At 37.5% G+C, this 20,933-nt stretch overlaps 1 pseudogene across 1 annotated transcript in view; it reads left to right on the plus strand.

Annotated features, from left to right (window-relative positions):
• LOC149552361 (6-phosphofructo-2-kinase/fructose-2,6-bisphosphatase-like) overlaps nt 1-20,933 on the plus strand; it is a 334,563-nt pseudogene that overhangs the window by 109,377 nt on the left and 204,253 nt on the right. The window contains exons 8-10 of the transcript XR_016352907.1: nt 2,058-2,111; nt 2,394-2,447; nt 2,533-2,610. The product of XR_016352907.1 is annotated as a 6-phosphofructo-2-kinase/fructose-2,6-bisphosphatase-like (transcript). The remainder of the gene's footprint in view (nt 1-2,057; nt 2,112-2,393; nt 2,448-2,532; nt 2,611-20,933) is intronic.

Raw genomic sequence — 20,933 nt, forward strand, 5'->3', positions numbered from 1 at the left:
TTGTTATTTCCGAAACTAATGAAATGATTAAATGCAGATGACAAAATAATGACTAACTCGGAACACCAATTCAACAAATATTCAGATTTGCAAATATTTACAATGCACAACACATATGCAATAAACTTAAATAGCTAAGAACCTGGTATTGATAAGTGACATTGGGAATTTGATGGAGACATAATTTGCAGTAGATGTTCAAACCCATGCCAATGATCTCTACCAATTGCAGCCTTAATACAGAGTTAACTGCCACTATTTGGTAAAGAAATGCTGCTGTAGACGAAACACGTATGTGTTTGTCTTACCCGCAACCCTCAGATTAGCCACACCACCAAATATGATTAATAGCAGATGATAATTGGCAAATGCTGCTTCAGCAGTTTTAAATGCAGCATCATATAGATGCCTCCCAATGGCAGTAACATCAATGATTTTTCAGAGAAAGTAGATGCCAAACTTAATTCTCTTCCTTACTCCAAATCGTAGCAATGCTAATTGATTAACCCTCAGCAAAAGCCTTCAAATTCAGCTTGGAAACGTAGATCAGAATTCAGTAAAGGCACAATTGATTGGCATTGATGGGCAATTCAAAGTGCAGACCACTAATGAGGAAATCTCAATTCATCCAAACCCCACATTGAAACCCTTAAGCATTTCAATTTCTTAAAAACATAAGCAATATGAATGAATCACTTTCTCACAAAGCATTGCTTTTATAATAATTAAAGATGCTTTCTTCAAGACACCAAAAGTAAGCGACTTCTCTCGCACACTTTTCACTGAAGAGGCTTCATCAATACAGTTTTCATTAATAATAATTTAATAAATAACTACCAAGCTAAAAGCTTCATGAAGACACTTTTCACTTAAAAGGCTTCTTCCACACACCTTTCTCTTAAGACTTAGGATTATATTCCATATGAATTAAAGATTAATACCCCCACTAGGTGCCCAAAAGCAATTTATAAAACTTTAACTCAATATATACCATTGAAAGTGTCAATATCATCACTGACTGAATATAGCTCCTAGGTGTTTGCCAGAAATGAAAACCACCATCACTGACTTACTAAAAATAGTAAATCGATTGCCATGGCATGGACCCTCTAAACATCCTGCCAGATCACAAGGATCACTATGATGGATTGACCTCACTGACTACCTATCAACTGCTAAAATTAGGGGACATTACAACTGTTCAGATTGAGTTTTCAAAGCCTCTTGTACAATTCAAAGGCCATTGATAAATCAGCGATGACAAGGGAGGAAGGAAGCTTTCTTGACATTAGTTAGAGAATGTGCAAAAACTACTTTCTAAAATAGTTATCAGAATGTCTAGATAACCTTCAATGGGGAAATGTAATGCTAATCCGAGTTTTTAATGTGAAGAGGAAGCTGCTGGTTGGAATTGTAACTCTGCTGCATATGATTGTCGAAATTCTGCCATCCACACTCATCAAATTGCACAACACCATTGCTCTCATGCTTGACCAGGAACGCAAAGAAATGCTTTCTATACTTATATAGTTGTAAATGCTATATATGTTAAATGATAAATCAATGCTGCAAGTCTTTGTAGTGTTTATTTTTATTGTCTTAAATCTCTTCTCTGCTTCTTAGCTTGCAATTGCCTTCTAATAGACCTATTGTGGTCTGAGCAGATGCATTGTTTTAATACTGTTTATTCTAGTGTTTTAATGCAATCTGTTCAAGTACAACAACGTCTTGTTTTATCAAAAACAAATCTGACTCATTCCTTTAAAATTAATGCATTGAATTTTGCTTTGATTTCTTATCAACGATCATCATGATAGACAAAGAGTGTAATTTATATCTTGCACGCAGCCATGTTTGAACCATTTTCATGTACCATTTTCTGGGTGTCTTAATATCAATGAAAAACTTCTTTAATTTCTAAATAAAAGGATCCCTTTTATCCAAACTGCTATCAATTTTCATGTGGCATGATTATTATTTCTATAGTTTCTTGTTGCAATTACAATAACTTTTGCTTCATTTGCATTCTTTGACATATCTCTTTATTATAATTTTAGACTGCAGATTTCTTTCGAGCTGACAATCAAGAGGGTGTTGATGCACGGAATGAGGTAGCTTGCATTGTATATAATTGCTTCTTTTTATGTTTTTACTGTTATTGGATGCAATCCTTCTGCAGAAGCCATTTTGAGATGAAGGACTTGGTGACAAATACATGCTAGTATAACTTATATTCCTTTTCAGAGTGAACTAGATACCCTTATTTGTGATGCAAGACTTTCTTTTGAACTGTTGCTAAAAGTACTATCTTTTTAGAATGACAATGATGTTTGAGCAAGATCTGTGAATCTGTTGCTGTTGAAGTTACCACTTGATCTCTGATATATGCTCAGGTGGCAGTCCTGGCAATGGAAGATATGCTGTCATGGATGATGGAAGGAGGGCAGGTAAATAATTGATGTTGTTTGAGGATTCTTAGGGTTCACCTGAATTTTTTACCTTATGTTTTCTTGCTTTCTGGTATATTTGTAGGTAGGCATTTTTGATGCAACAAATAGCACAAGAAAGCGACGGAACGTGCTAATGCAAATGGCTGAAGGAAAATGCAAGGTAATTTTTGCCTGCAATTTACTTTTCTAAAAGTGCATTGTGGTGAACATTCTTATGGACCCAAATATAATACCAATATTTAGAGGTAGATAGAAAATGTGGATTTCAAATATGTTGTGTGTTTTTCGTAATATGCTACCAGCCAACCATTGATGAGCATGAGAGTCATGATCCCACTGAAATTTTAAAAACTGTTTCAAACTCTGTAGTTTAACTAAGAACTTTATTATAATTTGATAACATCTGATCTACATGGCGGAGTGTGAATAATGTGCATTGATCTTTGTGTGAAAGAAAATTGTGTAGATTGGGAAGACAACAAAACTGGATCTTTCCTTTGGTAATGTATTATGATGTTATGGTTTTCAATCATAGTCCTCTTTAGCAATATTTTGGTACACTCCATGTGAGGGGCATGGTATTGTTGAATATGTATTTGTGTATCTCAACTGGTGTTGTGTGTTGTCTCATGCTTGCAAATGAATCATACATTTTCTCATATTCTAAATGACATGATCTGTTTTCTGATGCTCGCCGTTCTGTAATTTAGTGAAATAAATAAGGTTTACTAGAGACTTGTAAAATGATCCATATTTTGGATCAGCTTCTTTGTTTAGTAGACTGATCAAGTTAGTATCTGAACCAAACTACTTATCCTGTCGTTATCATGTTGATTTCTCTATTGGCATAACCAAATTAATCTTTTTGAATGCCCAGTCAAAATTCATGGACTTTTTTCCAATCAAGATTTGGATAAAAACCCTCAAATTTGTGGAAATTGGGGCTTTTGATGTCAGTATTTACAATATCATTCCTGAGATAAACAATAAATCATAATATGTAATGTCCCTGTTTTACGCCATCTAGTTCTGTGAGCGTTTGCTAGCTTTTAGGATTTTCCATAGGTTTCTAGATGCATTGGGAGAGTTCCAATGTTTTTTAAGATCCCCAAAAGGAATCTTGTCCAAATTAATACATGGCCTGTCATATCCTTCACTGTTATCTTCTAATTTAGACTCTTTCACTGAACTCTCAATGATTTAGTATTCGAGTATCTTATCAAACAGTTGGCAAGTTGAACATGATAACAAACAGTTTGCACACACTGATATGGTTACTTTGTGAAGCATGTTGATGTAGAGCATCTTAAAATCAACCAATCAGTGGGATACATTCTGATTCCTTCAAAATCTATGAAATAATTTTATTAATTAGAGGCATCTTATGAGGTAAAACACAACATATTTTAATACAAAAACATCAACCCTTCTCCATTTAGATATCCTGATTTCTATATTTGATTCCATTATTCAGAACTTTTAATCCTTAATGTTTCTTGCCAAACCCTTTGGTGAAATTGTTCCACATTATCCCTTTTAACTCATATCCAAATATGATAGCCATCCAATAAACCAATTACAAGTTATGGTCTTTGTATCAAGACCCATTTTCTATGTCATAAACCAGAAACAAAATTGGTAACCCTTCCTAGGGCATCAAATAACTTGCTCAAAATGACTCCAAATGAAACCAAACCAATTTAAGATTGATCCTATATAAATCTAGTTTCATACTCTGTAAGCCATTAATTTATCCAATACATAAATCATTTTATAAGATCAAATCTTTGTCTGCGCATTCAATGGAGATCCTTAAAAACCAGTCTTCACCCAGATATCCATAACTTACACAAATCTAAATGAAAATGATTCAAACCAATTGGAAATGAAAGCTAGTTCACATATCTTTCCAATGAATATAAATAGAGTTCCTGTTTCATCCAAATGTGTCCGAACCAAACATTTCAATCTAACCATAGTTGGGCATCCTCAAATCTGCAATTTACAAGCTTTGCCAAAACTTGCATAACTTCTTCATTTCTGCATGAAATAAATCTAAACGAAATCCAAAAGAAAGTTTATTCACAATTGTATCCACATATACAAATTTTACATGGTTTCCAAGCTGTACATGGCTGTATAAAACCTGGAACCAACACTAAAACTGAAAAACTAATCAAAATAACAACTCAGAATATTACCAAATTTGTTTCAAAATGTATCACTTCCTTTCATTAATGCTTTGGTTCAACCATACGTCCATTTTTATAGCTTTTGTGGTTGGTTATAACTTCCAAACCACCCTTTAAACCAACCCATTACATTCTTTTAACCAATTTGCATTTTGACAACATTTTATGCATTTTTGCATTACAACTTTCATACAAACCCAACCTATACCAAAATTATGACTCAAATGACTTTAGATGGATAGCATTAGATCCATTCACCTAATATATATATTATAGTAACGAGAATCGGAATCGGATCAGAATCCGCAAGGCTGAATCGAATCGTGAATCGGCCATGAATTGCCCATGAATCTGCTATGAATTGACAAATTTTAAAAAACCCTTTAAATTTAGAGATTTTAACAATCTAAAATTTATTTCATACATCCTTTATTGAATAAAACTTAAACACACTATAACATCATCAAATAGAAGTTAACATACATAAACATGGAACATAAATAATAAATCCATCACATACGTAACTATGTTACACGTAAAATGTAAATTGTAGGCTATAGCTGAAGTAAATAGAAATCATATGATCATAATGATTCAAAGTTGAAAAGCTCAAAAATCCTTGCTCTGAATGGCCCCATAAATGACACTTTTGAAATATTAGATACACAATAAATTACTCGACATTCTTATTACTTTGCTAACGCAATAGGTTTGACTTTTATCGCTGCATAGACATATACACACAAAAACTCGGGTCTTTTTATAGCTATTGATTAAACTTGGGAGATTTTATTGTTTTCGCTGATTACTTTATAACTTTTATTGCCACATCCTTAGATTTATCAAGTTCCATGTGTATGTCTCTGCTTGTATATTGAATTGTTCATATTAATCGTTGAGTATCTTATTGATTTCATCCTCTTATTTTGTTCCATATTAATAGTGCAAAACTAGTTGTTGTACATGGCATGATGTGTATCTAGTATTACGTTTTTCCACTAATACTTCATGATATGCTCATTGGAATATTTGTCTTGCTACAATATTTATATTGTGTACATTATATCTTTCAATGCTTCTTTAATACTGGGCAATATTCCATCACCCATATGCTTACAAAAAGAATGCAATACATATACCATCAGCACTGCATTTATTAGTTATAAGTCTCCAGCAATGAAGTTCCTGTTCTGAATCTGGTAAGTGAAGTATATATATAGTAATATACACAATGCCATGGATGTTATTTTTGTTCTGTCCATGTTTTCATGAATCTCCTGCAAGTCTGCTCAAACATACTATGAATGACGAATCTTTAATCCTTTGTATGTTTCTTTAATTGCTTTATGCCTTGCCTTGCCAATTCAGGTGATTTTTTCCATGAATTGCATGAATTGGCGATTCATGAGAAAAAATCGGCTGATCTAATTCACGACTCATGAAAAATTGCCCAAGTTGAATCCAATCACCAAACCGCCGATTCAGGCGATTCTCAGAACTTTGATATATACAATAATATGTATTATTTAACATGAATAAGTATATATAGGAAATGATGATTTACCAATAACAATAATGTATATCAGATCAAATCAATCTGACTGATGCTAGAACCTTAACAATTCAAACTTGGCAAATATGATATGATATATTTGTTTCTATCCCAATTATGCAGTAACGAATAGTAACGTACTTTCCAACTAAAAATGAGCATAACAATTTACCTAACATAAAACAATAGCTTCAAACCTAACCTATACATAGGCTGTAGATCTAAGACAATGCCATCCAGTGTAATGTTCCTTGTTATCAGTTTGAATTTTGCAGAGAAGAAAATCGATGGTTATGTGACTAGGATTGGTCTCGTACGGATGAGGAAGTGCCTGGAGTGCAGTGACAGAAGCTGCACGGTGACTATATGTTGCTTGTAGCAGTCCGTACGAGAGTTAACAAGAGTGCAAGATTCTTAGTAGGAAACTAAGTCCGTACGATGAGTAGGTGGGCCACAGAAGACCGTACGGTCTATTGCTGTACGGTGGTATGTTTGCCGAAGGGAATGAGAAGGTGTCTGTATGGTAGATCACAAATGACCGTACGGGAACCACATATCTAGCCGTACACTGCACCATTATTATATTATGAATTATGAATTATGAAGCGGGGCCAAATACAACACAGAGGAGCCATACGGGCATGAGGAGAAAGAGTGAATGATGGAGGCCATATAGTAACATTCCAGGAGGCAATTATCAATGCAAACTAATTGATAATCAATAGTTCAGTTGCAAGAATACTTACACAATTTGCACATGCAGAGACTAAGCATTCACCAACAGGAACAGAGATGAAATTTAGCCTTCAGATTGCTCGAAATAGACCAGGGACACAATTGAAATAGGGTGAGGGTTTTGTTCCCACCGAAACTGAGCGAGCCAAATAGGAAAGGTCTTTCACTTCCGAAATGGCGAACAAATTCCGAACTCCAACAGGAATCCACAGTACAGAGAAAATATGATCCAAAAACATACCTATCGACTACTACAAGCCGTGCTTAAATACCCATCGGAAAAAGCTTTCCGAGGGTGTACAAAGATTAGCTGACGGCGACACAAACTACTGAAAAAATTAAATTTGGGTTCGAGTTAATTTAAACAATCGGTCCGTTACACAAAAAAATAATTAAAAACATTTATTTCTGTTTGGGAACATTATAGTCCTCCCGTCCCGAAATTTGCTTGTCCTCAAAGAAAATGTAGTGCCGGATGCTGAAGGATGTGTTCGCCTTCCCATGTTGCATCGTCCAGCGATAGATGTCGCCAACGTACCAGGTATTCTCTTATTGTTTGGTTACGCAAGACTTTTTTGTGTACTTAAAAAATCTCAGCAGGTTCCAAGATGAGTTTCCCCTCCTCATTGAGTGGTGGAAGATTTGTAGTGATGGAGATGTTTTGCCCAGTAGCCTTCTTTAGACAAGAAATGTGGAAGACATTATGAATGCGACTACCTTCGGGAAGCTCCAGTTCGTACGCTACCTCACCAATGCGACGGATCACGCGGTAGGGACCATAAAACCGGGGCTCTAGTTTCTCCTTCCCTGTTCCCTTCAGTGATGACTGTCGATAAGGTTGTAGTCGGAGATAGACCAAATCCCCCACTTCAAAACTCCTCTCTAATCGATGTCTGTCGACATATACCTTTTGTTGGTTTTGTGCTTGCTGTAGGTTTTCTTTCAAACTCTTTAGAATGTCTTGTCCTTCTTGAAGTCAATCCTTTGCCTTTGGAGCGCGACTGTCACTCAACACTGTATCGAGGAAGGAGAGTGGTTCATGCCCGTACAGAGCCTTGAACGACGTCATTCCGATCGACATGTGATAAGTGGTATTGTAGCAATATTCTCCGAGGTGGATCCATTTTACCCACGCGTGTTGTCGCGCCGAGACGTAGTTCCGTAAATAACCTTCAAGCCATTTGTTCACAATTTCAGTTTGGCCATCTGTCTATGGGTGGTAACTTGTGCTTGGTGATAGTTCACTTCTTGCCATCCGAAATAGTTCTGTCCAGAAGATATTGATGAAGCGTCTATCCTGGTCGCTAACGATGTTTCGGGGTAACCCGTGTAGGCAGAAGACTTCTCTGAAAAACAGATCAGCAATCTATGTAGCTTGAAGGTCCGAAGGGATGGCAAAGAAGTGAGTGTACTTTGTCAATCGGTCAAGTACCACGAAGATGCAATCCCTTCCGTTCACCTTGGGAAGACCTGTTATGAAATCCATTGATATACTTTCCCACTTATATTTGGGAATCGGCAGAGGCTGTAGCAGTCCAGCAGGAAGAGTGTGTTCGGATTTGTTTTGTTGGCAAACAATACATGCTCTGACATGCTGCAATACATCCCCTTTCAATCCCTTCCATGAGAACCTCTCCCACGTACTTCTATAAGTTTTTAGGAAGCCTGGATGACCAGCCAGAGGGGAGTCGTGCACTTGCTTCAGGATCTTTTTCTTCAACTTTGATTCAGGCACTAGGTAGATCCGATCCTTATAATAAATGATATCATTCACCACCTTATAACGATCATCGTGGATGGGACCATCCATTATCTCACAGGCGAAAGTATTCTTGGAATATTTCACCAGCAATTGTGCCTTCCAATCAGTTGAGATCTACTCTAGTGAGCACATGGTGGGTCTTTGGGACAAGGCATCTGCAACAACATTGTTTTTCCCCTTTACATATTCAATATCAAAATCAAAAGATTGAACCTTGCTTACCTATTTTTGTTGCCATTCATTCAGATCCCGCTGCTCTAGGAAATATTTCAGACTGTTGTGATCCGTACAAACGACAAACTTGGCACCAAGCCAACATTTCCTTATCATAGATGGAATACAGGCGCTTGGCTGGTGTAAGCTTCCTGCTCTCATAGGCGATGGGGTGTTTGTCTTGCATCAAAACTGCTCCAATGCCTTCCCCTGATGCGTCGCATTCCAAAATGAATGGTCAAGTGAAGTCGGGCAATGCCAACACCGGACAAGTGCTCATGGCCTCTTTTAACCTATCAAATGTGAGTTGCGCTTCTTCATTCCACTGGAAAGCCCCTTTCTTTGTCAGATCTGTTAAAGGTGCGCTGAGATGAGAAAAACCCTTGACAAATCTCCCGTAGTAGCTACACAATCCGAAGAACCCTCGCAGGTCCGTGAGTGATTTCAGGGGAGGCCAATTGAGGATAGCTTGGATCTTCTCCTGATGCACTTGAACCCCATATTGACTGACAACATGCCCCAAGTACAATATCTCCGTCATTCTGAACTCACATTTGGATTGTTTGGCGAACAAGGACTGTTCTTCCATGATACTTAGAACCTCGTTCAAATGTTTCAGGTGCTCCTCCCACGTCTTGCTATAAATGAGAAGATCATCAAAGAACACCAACAAATACTTACGCAACTGCTTGTTAAAGATGCGTTTCATGCATGACTGGAATGTAGCAGGTGTGTTGGTCAGACTGAACGCCATGACCAGGAACTCATAGTGTCCGTAATGGCAACGAAAGGCCGTTTTCTCCACATCCTCTTCCCTCATTCGAATCTAATGGTATCCAGAACGGAGATCTATTTTTGAGAAAGACTGCACCATATAGTTCATCCAGCAGCTCATCTATCCTCGGAATGGGGTACTTGTTCTTTATTGTCCTCTTGTTTAGTGCGCGATAGTCCACACAGATACGCAACGTTTCTTCCTTGTTGATGAACACCACTGATGATGCGAACGGGCTAGAACTGGGACGGATCCATCCCTTATCAAGTAACTCTTGGATCGTCCTTTTGATTTCATATTTGAACTTCTTCGGGTGGCGGTACAGTGTGGTTATAATAGGTTTCACTCCTGGTTCCAACTCTATTGTATATTCAAATCCTCGATGCGGCAGTATGCCAGGAGGAATATCCATGAAAACCCTTTCATGCTTACTTAAAATATCCTGAAGCTCTTTATCCTGTGGAGGTGTTTGGTGCCCCTTAATAGGTTCTGCCAAGATGAAACATTGTGCAACCCACGCAACATCATCATGCCGTAGGATTGCCTCCATCCGATGCGCAAACACTTACTTCGGTCCGTCATTTGCCATCCCTCGGAGGACCACCTTCTTCCTGTCAGCCACGAAAGTGAAGTCCATTCGCTTGAAACTCTGAGTGTATTCATAAAGCGTCTCCATCCACTGTATGCCGAGGATGACCTCCATGTCGGCCAGATCCACTATGAAAAAGTCCTCTGTCACCGTGTGATTTGCTATTGTGATGCTCAGCTGAGGAACTAGGTGCATGCAGGGCAGGAAAGTCCCTTCGACAACTTTGACCTGAAAGCCCACGTGTGCTTCTGTTGGAAGATTTCTTCGCTGTACTAAAGATGAATTTATGAAATTGAATGTAGCTCCGCTATCCAGCATCACTGTGACCCTTTGTCCCTGAAGGGTACCTCGCACACGGAAAATTGTGCACCTGGGACTACTAGCCAAGGCAATGGATCCTCCACGTTTTATTAAAGTGGCAATCCTCTCCGTATGGTTGAAGTTGGCCATGTCAATGTTATCGCTAGGTTGGATGTCTTCCACTGGCGTTTCCTCTCGATCCTGCTCATCTTCTTCATCAGACATTACTTCGATGTAATGAATTTTCCCTTTCCCGAGGCATTGGTGGCCAGGTTCCCAAGGCCCCTTGCAATTAAAACATGACTTCTTTCTTCAGAGTTCTTGTCGGGATGCTTCATCCAGTGATGGCTTCTTGAGCGGAGGTTTGTCCCTCGGGAACGTTGGCGGTTTTAGATGTGAATGAATTCGAGAGGATGAGGATGAGGATGATACTGACAACGACGCCATGCTTCGTGCCTTACTGATTGCTTCTGTCAAGGTTGATGGGTTGAATCCTTTCACCCAACCTTTCAATGGTTTTGCCAGTCCATCCATAAAGAGAACGACCCGCCTTCATTCAGAGATGTCTGTCACCAACACAGAAAGTCTCTGAAACTCCGCGATGAACTGATCTACTGATCCCGTTTGCCTCAGCTGTGCCAGATCTTTGAAATTGAGCTCGGGGTCTTTTCCATCAAATCGTTCAATTAGTCTCTTCGTGAACTCAGCATAAGTCTTTATTTGATCATGCCCAAGAGTGATAGTGCTGTGGTGCCACCATTCGTGCGCAACGCCGTCCAAGTGTAATGCGGCAAATTTGATCGCTTCTTCTTCGAGCATAGGATTTAGTTGGAAGTAGGTGTCGGCTTTCATTACCCATGCCTGCGTTGAAATGGAGCCTGAACCGTCAAATGGAGACAGGTTCACCTTACTCAATTTTCTCCTTAGGTCATCGTTAAAAATTCCTCCTCTGTTTCCACCTCCTGTGTATCTCATTCTTAGATCTGCGTAATCCTTGTAGGAGATGTCTTCTTCAAGATTTGCATTCCGCCAATCCTCCCGTATTTCCTCGAAGGTTGGAAGTCTCTCTTCGTGATGTGTCTCAGTCCGTGGTGGGAAAGTCGGCATGGATGGTCGAGAGTGTGCAGTATGAGGGTGTGATCTGCCTATCACCGAATCTGCGCTATGTCCATTCGGTTCTCCAGAAATTTTGTTTTTCGCCAACTTTTTCAGAGTTTCTTCCATAAGCCGCTGAGTATCAGTGATTTGTGCCTGGTTCCGTGCAAGATCCCTCAGAAGTGCAATGAGTTCAGCACCTGTCAGTTCCCGTTCCCGGTCCTGTTCTTCAGCCATTCGATCAACAAAATGTGTCCTTCTCTTCCGGCTATAAACTTGCATTCACCGATCACAGGCTGGCAGGATCGATTGCTCTGATACCATTGTAATGTTCCCTGTTATCAGTTTGAATTTTGCAGAGAAGAAAATCGATGGTTATGTGCCTAGGATTGGTCTCATACAGATGAGGAAGTGCCTAAAGTGCAGTGATAGAAGCTGTACGGTGACTATATGTTGCTTGTAGCAGTTCGTACGGGAGTTAACAAGAGTGCAAGATTCTCAGTAGGAAACTAAGTCTGTATGGTGAGTAGGTGGGCCACAGAAGACCGTACGGTCTATTGCCGTATGGTGGTATGTTTGCCGAAGGGAATGAGGAGGTGGCCATACGGTAGATCACAAATGACCGTATGGGAACCACAGATCTAGCCGTACGCTGCACTATTATTATATTATGAATTGTGAATTATGAAGCGGGGCCAAATACAACACAGAGGAGCCATACGGGCATGAGGAGAAAGAGTGAATGATGGAGGCCGTATGGTAACATTCCAGGAGGCAATTATCAATGCAAACTAATTGATAATCAATAGTTTAGTTGCAAGAAAACTTACACAATTCGCACATGCAGAGACTAAGCATTCACCAACAGGAACAGAGATGAAATTTAGCCTTCAGATTGCCCGAAAGAGACCAGGGACACAATCGGAATAGGGTGAGGGTTTTTTTCCCACCGAAACCAAGTGAGCCAAATAGGGAAGGTCTTTCACTTCCGAAATGGCGAACAAATTCCGAACTCCAACAGGAATCCGTAGTATAGAGAAAATATGATCCAAAAACATACCTATCGACTACTACGAGCCGTGCTTAAATACCCATCGAAAAAAGCTTTCCGAGGGTGTACAAAGATTATCCGACGGCGACACAAACTACTATGACAATTAAATTTGGGTTCGAGTTAATTTAAAAAATCGGCCCGTTACACAAAAAAAAATTAAATACATTTATTTCTGTTTGGGAACATTACATCCAGAAATTAGCAACTTTATTCATACACAAATGGTTGATTCTTATGCATCAAACTAAACTCTGGCATTCAGAATATACTCAGCAGCAACAAGAGAGGACACAATAGCTATACTCAAAGCAGAATCAACTCCATTTACAAGTAACATTCTCAGGAGATGTGTAACCATGCTGAACAGGAACTATGGTGCATTCAGTGTAAGAATTTTGATGTCGTTAGTTTAACATTTCATGCCTTATGCACTACTAAAGCACTCCACAAATATTATGAGCTGCTCAGGAACAAATATCATCTCCAGTATGATTCACGCAAAATTGAGGATGCTGTGCTAGCTCCTGTCTTGTGCACTAATGAGTTTGACTCTGGCGTGATATGAAGGCCTCATAGAGTAAAAAGTATGAGTTGAGTACAACTCAGACTAACAATTATTTTTGTAACAGCAATGTAATGTCCCAAATTTAGCAGGTCCCAGCAGCTTGACGGTGTCAATTCATCATTGCGGCCCTCATGAGTTGACACTGTGTTTTGAGGGTCTTAGTTGAGTGACTTGCTATTTTTAGTAAGTTAGTACAAGCACAACTACTATTTATAGCATTGTAGTTGAGGCATTCGGTGGCTCGACTTTTTTAATGGTTGATTGGGTTTTATTGTTAAATAATGTATTGTAAGTAATTATATTAAGTTATGCTTAATGAATAACTTAGGAGACTTTATAATTTGATGGTGTGTGGTTGAAGACTCTTAAGTGAAAAATGTAGCCAAGAAGATATTAGGCATTGGGTGCGAATGAAAAGTTAAGTTTCATTTTATATTTTAAAGAGGTCTTCATGAGGAAATTGAGCCATCTCTTGTTATATTTCTTTTATTGAATTTGGTGAAGTTTTGAGGGTTTCAGCATTGGAAATTGGGAGAGGGATTAATTCCTCCATCTTGGTTGCACTTTGAGCCGTTGAAACATACAATGAATTGTATTTAGATTATGATTATGATTAGCCACCAAATTGATGCTGTTGTATATCAATTTGGAATTCATATGATCTGAAATTAGCTTTCAAAGAGAAGGGATTTTCATACTGCTGTAGCTGCGATTAAGGTGAAGGGAATTATAATAAGTTTGGGCGTTTCTTCCTTTCTGCCCTTTTCTATTGTTGTTACCACTAGACGATAAGTTTAAGTTTGGGCGTTTCTTCCTTTCTGCCCTTTTCTATTGTTGTTACCACTAGACTATAAGTTTAAGGACTGGTATTTTCTCAAAAGCAGTGTTATAAATAACTGAAGGAGCGATCTGTCATCAGCTTGATGTGGAGATATTTAAGGCAGTGTTTTAACTGGTATTGGCTGCTTAACATCATTGAAGGCTGCGGTGCATTGAATTGGAGTGGAAATTCACCATTCCTCTGCTGCAATATATCCAAAGCCACATACATTTACAGGTTCTATAAATTGGATTTTATCTATAGTTCATGTTTGTAAGAATTGAATATATTTCATAATTGAAATTGGAGTTTACATTGGTATCCATTTTCAGTTTGAATTTCATTTCTCGTGTAAGCATTATTATTATTCTAAAAAAGCAAAAAAAAACATATTTATTTCAATTTTTTTTTAAAAGTTAAAAAAAGCTTTGAAAAACAAAAGTGTTTATCCAACACGGTCAAGGGTGAGCTAGTAGAGCTCTTACGGTGGTATCAGAGCTTGCATAATAGGTGTTTGACAAAATGTCAAACCACTAGAATTGGAGTTGGACCTATTTGGGGTTCTTTATAGTGGTAACAGAGTGATACCCTACCAACTTGTAGGGAAATTGGGTCCAATATGGCACAAAGATTCGTACCTGGTATGCATTACACTTGCAGAGGTTGGAATTCTCCACTTGATGATGGAGAACTTGAGATGCAATTTGGCAGCATAGGTGGCAGGGGTGCTGGCAGTTCTAGTGGTACATGTTACAGGGATGCTGGCACTGGTTCTGATATTGATAGGGAGGATAGGGAGACACCGAGAGACCTTGCACATGTTCAAAACCATATTGCCAATGTGCTACAACAACTGTCTGAGACTTTGCATCCAATTTAACTCCCTAGAGGTTGGCTGATGGAATAAAGGATCCGTGACTTGCCCCATTTCTGTGTCTAATTGCTTGCTGCATCTTTTGGGTTTATGCATTGCTTTGCTGGTTACGTCTTTGATACTATGCATGCTTTAAGATTACCTTGGCTGAATTTTAATTCCGCATGGTTTTGGGAAGGTGTAGTCTATACTAAGTCTTGACATATTGAGCTTTAGAGGCAGTACGGCATGGGGGTTTACTCTAACCTCGTGGATCACAAATTGGGCAAGCAAGAGGATGATTTAGTAATGCAGTCCATCACTCCTTCACTTGCCTTCTTTTCCAATGGAGTAATTGTCTTTATTTTCATACCTGGAAGTGCAGGCATTACATAAGATGCAACAGGTTTGGAGGTTTTTTTTCCACTTCAGCAAGACAAATTCTGCAATTTCCTGCAATGAAGAGACATTTTTGGTAACATAAGCGTGGAGATGGGTATGGTAACATAAGCTAGCTTAAAAAAATCCACTCTTGCTCCAACAGGTTTGGTTGCCGCAACTTCAATCTGCACATTCACCTAGTTGCATTCATATTTTTGCTGTTGCCATGAATCAGATTGGGCATCCAGGTCAGCATTTTGTCTTTGCCGATGGTTGCAAGAAACATAGCTGACAGTTACATGGTATGGAGGAGGACCTATTGGTTCCCAAAACTGCACATTGGAAATGCAAGAGCTTGTCACTTCTCCAGTAGGATTCCACAATCAATTTTGGTCAACAAACAAGAATGACGTTGATTCCCCGGCACTTTAGGCTCCACTACACCTAGGCGGGTAGAGCTTCACCTCAAACCTGATCACCTAGTTCAAAGTTTTTATCTAGCGAATTTAAGCATGGTGAGTTCCTCAGTTGGAAAGGTCCTCGAACTTTGTCAAAATGGAATTGAATGATGAGTGCTTAAAACAGCTAGATGTTTTGTATAATGTTTTTTAATGGATTTGATGCTTGTAAGAAGGAACAAATAGATTTTCCGACTTCAATAATAAAAAGACCAGTGCCTCTACTCATCCGGGCAACAAAGTCAACTATAACGAAGATTTTCACAAACAATTTTATAAAATTCTACCCACTTATACTGTCAACAATTTAGTAATCGAGACGCGACGGATCAAATTAATATACACAATTTTAAACTAGTCCAGATTGCGCTTTTACTCTAAGGAAGGGAGACAAACTGAACATAGATATGGAAATGATTCAATATTTCACTATGTGTAGGATGATAAAGTTTAAAATGCCATAAATGACCCAGTCCACTTTTCTGATATTTAAATTGCTTATGGAATTTAAAGATGATTATAAAGGACAAATCAACTGCAGTTTAAATCTCCATGCCTTTTAAATAAACAAAATAACAAAAAGGCTTTTAGTTATCATTAATATATAATAAATAAATTTATATTACAAAGTCATCTTAAAGGCCGTTATTCCTTTGTACAAATGAATATGAAATACTTTTTCTTCAAGTGCTTTTGTCGAATGTCCAATATGTCTTCTTTCTTCTAAATCATCCATATTTATATCTTAAATATAGGACGTGACTTTTTAAATTGAAATAATGGTCTTCTAAACTCTTAATCACACCCTTTGAACAAATCAATCTCCTTAATGAAGAAAGCATATCTTATTACTGAATGAGCAACTTTTGTCTTTTGTAAAAATAATAAATATACAGGTCTTTTAATAATAATGTGTATCTTCCAATATTAAACCATTGCTAAATGCCTCTATTATTTTTATAAACATAGCACTTTATAATAGACTCACAACTCCAATTTTTCTGATTTTCGAGCTTCCTTTTCAAGGCGTTTTAGTCTATAGTTTTTCTTTTCATAAATCCATAAAAATCCATGATGGTATGAACAGAATCACTCTCGATGCCTGAGATCGCATGATGACTTCCTCTGTGTAGAACTGTAGTTGTCTGCTCTATTATCGTATTTTATTTTTATTGTAAATTCCACAGCCTTTGTGTCAACACCATCACTGTTTGTGATTCCTCTAGACGACATTTTGAAACAAAAAATGACTTGGAATCTTTATTTCTTTTTACCATTATGCCGAATGTGATGTGTGTTGTACACCTATAAAAGGTTGTCTCCAGGCTATGCGTTGTAAATTTACGTTCAACACTTCTCGTCAAAGGATAATTGACGACTCTGTATTTTGTAGCTTTCCTTATACAATTTATCCAAACAAATTTGATCAGAGAGATTTGTTGTTGCTTTGTCTTTAATATTTATTGCATATGTTCTGATTGGTTATCTCAAATATAAATCTTTGGAATTGAAACTCCCAAGAATATTTTCATCCTATAAAGGTATCACCTGCACAAGACAAATGATATTGCCATAGTGCCTTGTTGATCACTACCATATTCATACGATGATACTGCTCATAATTGTCTTTACCTCTGCAACATCCTTGTTTTTTGATGTACTCTAGAACATACTAATTCAGTATATTTGTATTTCATGACTCCTATAGACGGATCTATTACAACCTCACCATTTATTAGAGATGCATGATAAGGAGCCCTGTAAGTTAGATGCTTTCAATGGTATTCTTGTTTACAGTGAGACATGCCCTTCAATTTTGTAATCATGTTCTCTCATAATTTGGTTATAAAATTGTTTTTCTGCCTGTGTATCAACACCGCTTGTCTATGGGTCCATATGCTTTATATGCATACACCATTCAACATGTAGTGTCAAATGAGTTCATTTGTACAAAAATACTGGGTCATTTAGGATTATTTTTTATTTGCAAACAAGGTAAACATGTGTGTCCTTGAAATTTCAACATTTGGTATATACTTCAAAGCTAACTGTAGGAGTTTCAAAATGAGCGAACACGTTTATCTACTGGTGACGAACATGATGACATGAATATTTTTCTCATTTGGCATAGGATTCCAAAGGCTGCAAATAAGATTTTTTGTTTATATGGGGCTCTAGTTTATGCTAAAATTTAGAGTCCCAATTGGACCGACATACATAAACCGCATGTGTAATGTCCCCTTGTCAGATTCTTTGGATCGAGGGACAACTAACTTAAATTCCTTATATACCAATTTGAACTTCCATGCTATGTAATTGAAAATACATAATATTGATATTATGAGAGGATGTTATCTCTCATTGGATAACATGTTAATGCATGTAGCTTTGGTCTGACATTATTGTGGTAAGCACATATGTATGTATATATGTACAACAACATGATGCACACGCTGTTATACATATATGCATACATACATGCTGTTGTATCTTCCACAGTCTGAAACCGATGAGATATATATATGTTCCGGGATCATTAAGGTATGATCGAGATTATTTTTGGTTCCTTTGATGTTTAGATCATGATCGATCTATCCTTTATATTGGGCCGCTGATGTAATGATTGGTTATACATTTAATCACTGTGTTTATGACAATAACTAATCATGAGTAATAGTTAACAATGAATGGGTGTGAGAATGAATGTCCATGTCTCCAATTGGAGATAGGGCCGTTCATCACCACACCCCTTCCGTTGATATGTATCCAATCTGCTCGATGTAATCTTGGCATCAAAATATATTAATGCAAGCACTCCAAAAGGATCGAAGATAATGCTGAGTTTGATAATACTTCATTTCTGTTATTATTGCACTAACATTTGCAGATTCTGGAAGCAATTCAAAACATTGGTGTTATTGTTTGTACTTGTAACAAAAATTCTGCAGTCAATTAAATATGGTAATAAACTTTACATGGTATTAGAGCTTGGCTAAGGAAAGGTCACACTAAGTTTATAAGGATCAGACTTACTTCAAATAACAGTCCTCCCTCTTTCTACAAAGATGACAAACACAATGAGATTTGAATATCACCTTGGAAGTGTTGATAACTTCGAATCTTGGAAACTTTGATTAATGATGTTGTTAAAAGAAAAAAAATGGGAATCATTTGTAAGAGAGGAAAAGAGGAACCTAAAGATGATCCTGAGAAATCAGAATAGATTGAGAAAAATGAAAAGGCTATGAAGATAATTGTGGATGCTGTTCGAGACCACATAGTACCTATTGTGGCAAAACATATTGTATGTTTCGAGCTCTTGAAAATGCATTTATAATAAATAATATAGGTATAAAACTTGCTCTTAAAAGGCAGATGAATAATGTAAGCATGAATAAAGGAGAAACTATAAATGCTTTCTTTATGAGAATCACAGATTTTTTGCACTTGGTTATGAGATTGAAAATCAAGAATTATCCTTAATAGCATTAGGAGGACTTCCAAACTCCTGGGAATCCTTTTTACAAGGTATAAGTGCTAGGTCTAAAATCCCTAAACTAGATCGTTTAAGATCAGATTGTCTTCAAGAAGAATCGAGATTAGTGATTAAGGGAAAACCCAAAACCCTAGATGAAGATGTTCAAGTTCTTAATACAAATGCTCATAAGAAGGGAAAGAAGAACAACAAAAAGAAAAGAAATTTTCATGGAAAAGGACAATGCAAACAGAAGAAAGACTTGTCCAAAATCCAATGCTTCAGATGTCATCTATATGGACATTATGCAATAAATTGTACCAATAGATCTAAACCTCAAGCATCTTTTGCAAAATTTGAGAAGTCAAATGAAGGCAGTGAATATGAGAAATATGTCTTCTATAAAGCTCGTTTTGTGGCTAGATGTTTTTCTCAAAAGGAAGGAATTGACTTTGAAAAAACCTTTGCACCAGTCGCTAGGTACACTTCTGTTAGAGCTGTAATAGCCATGGCAGCAGCCAAAGGTTGGAAAATTCATGAAATGGATGTAAAAATTGGTTTTCTTAATGGAGAAATAGAGGAAGAAGTATACTTGGAACAACCATAAGGGTTTGTAACTCATGATGTTGCCTGTCATGTTTGTAAATTGAAGAGGGCTCTATATGGACTGCAACAGGCTCCTCGGGCCTAGTATGAAAGGATTGACAAATACCTTTTAAGTCTTGGATTCACCAAGAATGTGGCTGATCCAAATCTCTACTTCAAGGTAAAAGGTGATATGCTAATTCTAATTCTTTATGTTGATGATCTTCTGATTACAGGGGAAGAACATCTTATTAATCAGTGTTGGCTTCTAAATTCAAAATGAAGGATTTAGGAAATCTTAATTATTTTCTTGGTTTGGAAGTACATTAGAAGTCTGGTAATCTTTCTACATCAAAAGAAGTATACTATTGATATTTTGAAAAGATTTGGAATGTGGGATTGTCGATCTATGTCTACACCTATGGAAATCAACCATCACAAGCTAAAGGAAGCAAGTGCTGAACCCAGACTAGTTGATCCCACCTTATGCAAATAGATAATTGGGTCCTTGATGTATCTTGTAAATACTCGACCTGATATTTGCTATGCAGTGAATGCATTAAGTCAGTTCATGTGTGAACCTCGTGAGATTCATCTTGTTGCTTTAAAGCATATATTGAGGTATCTCCAAGGTACTATTGGGTATGAACTTAAATATAAGAATACTAGCCTGGAGTTACATGGATATACTGATTCCGATTGGGCCGGAAGTGTAAAAGACTGGAAAAGCACATCAGGATGTTGTTTCAGTTTAGGATCAACCATGATTTCTTGGATCTGTAGAAAGCAAGCTTCTGTTACTCAAAGTTCTACTGAGGTAGAGTATATTGCAGCAGCTATGGGAGCTAGAGAAATAGTGTGGCTTTGGAAGATGCTTTCTAACTTGTTTGGTGAACCTATGAAACCTACCACTATTCACTGTGATAACCAAAGTTGCATCAAGTGATGTGTGAATGCGGTATTTCATTATAGATCTAAGCATATAGAAATTCCTTACCACTACGTAAAAGACATGGTGGAAAGCTGAGCTATTCAATTAGAATATATTAATATAGGTGATCAAACAGCTAACATTCTCA

The sequence above is a fragment of the Cupressus sempervirens genome, chromosome 6 (assembly GCF_028749045.1).
Source record: "Cupressus sempervirens isolate cs-2001-9-10 chromosome 6, ASM2874904v1, whole genome shotgun sequence".
Taxonomy (NCBI): Eukaryota; Viridiplantae; Streptophyta; class Pinopsida; order Cupressales; family Cupressaceae; genus Cupressus; species Cupressus sempervirens.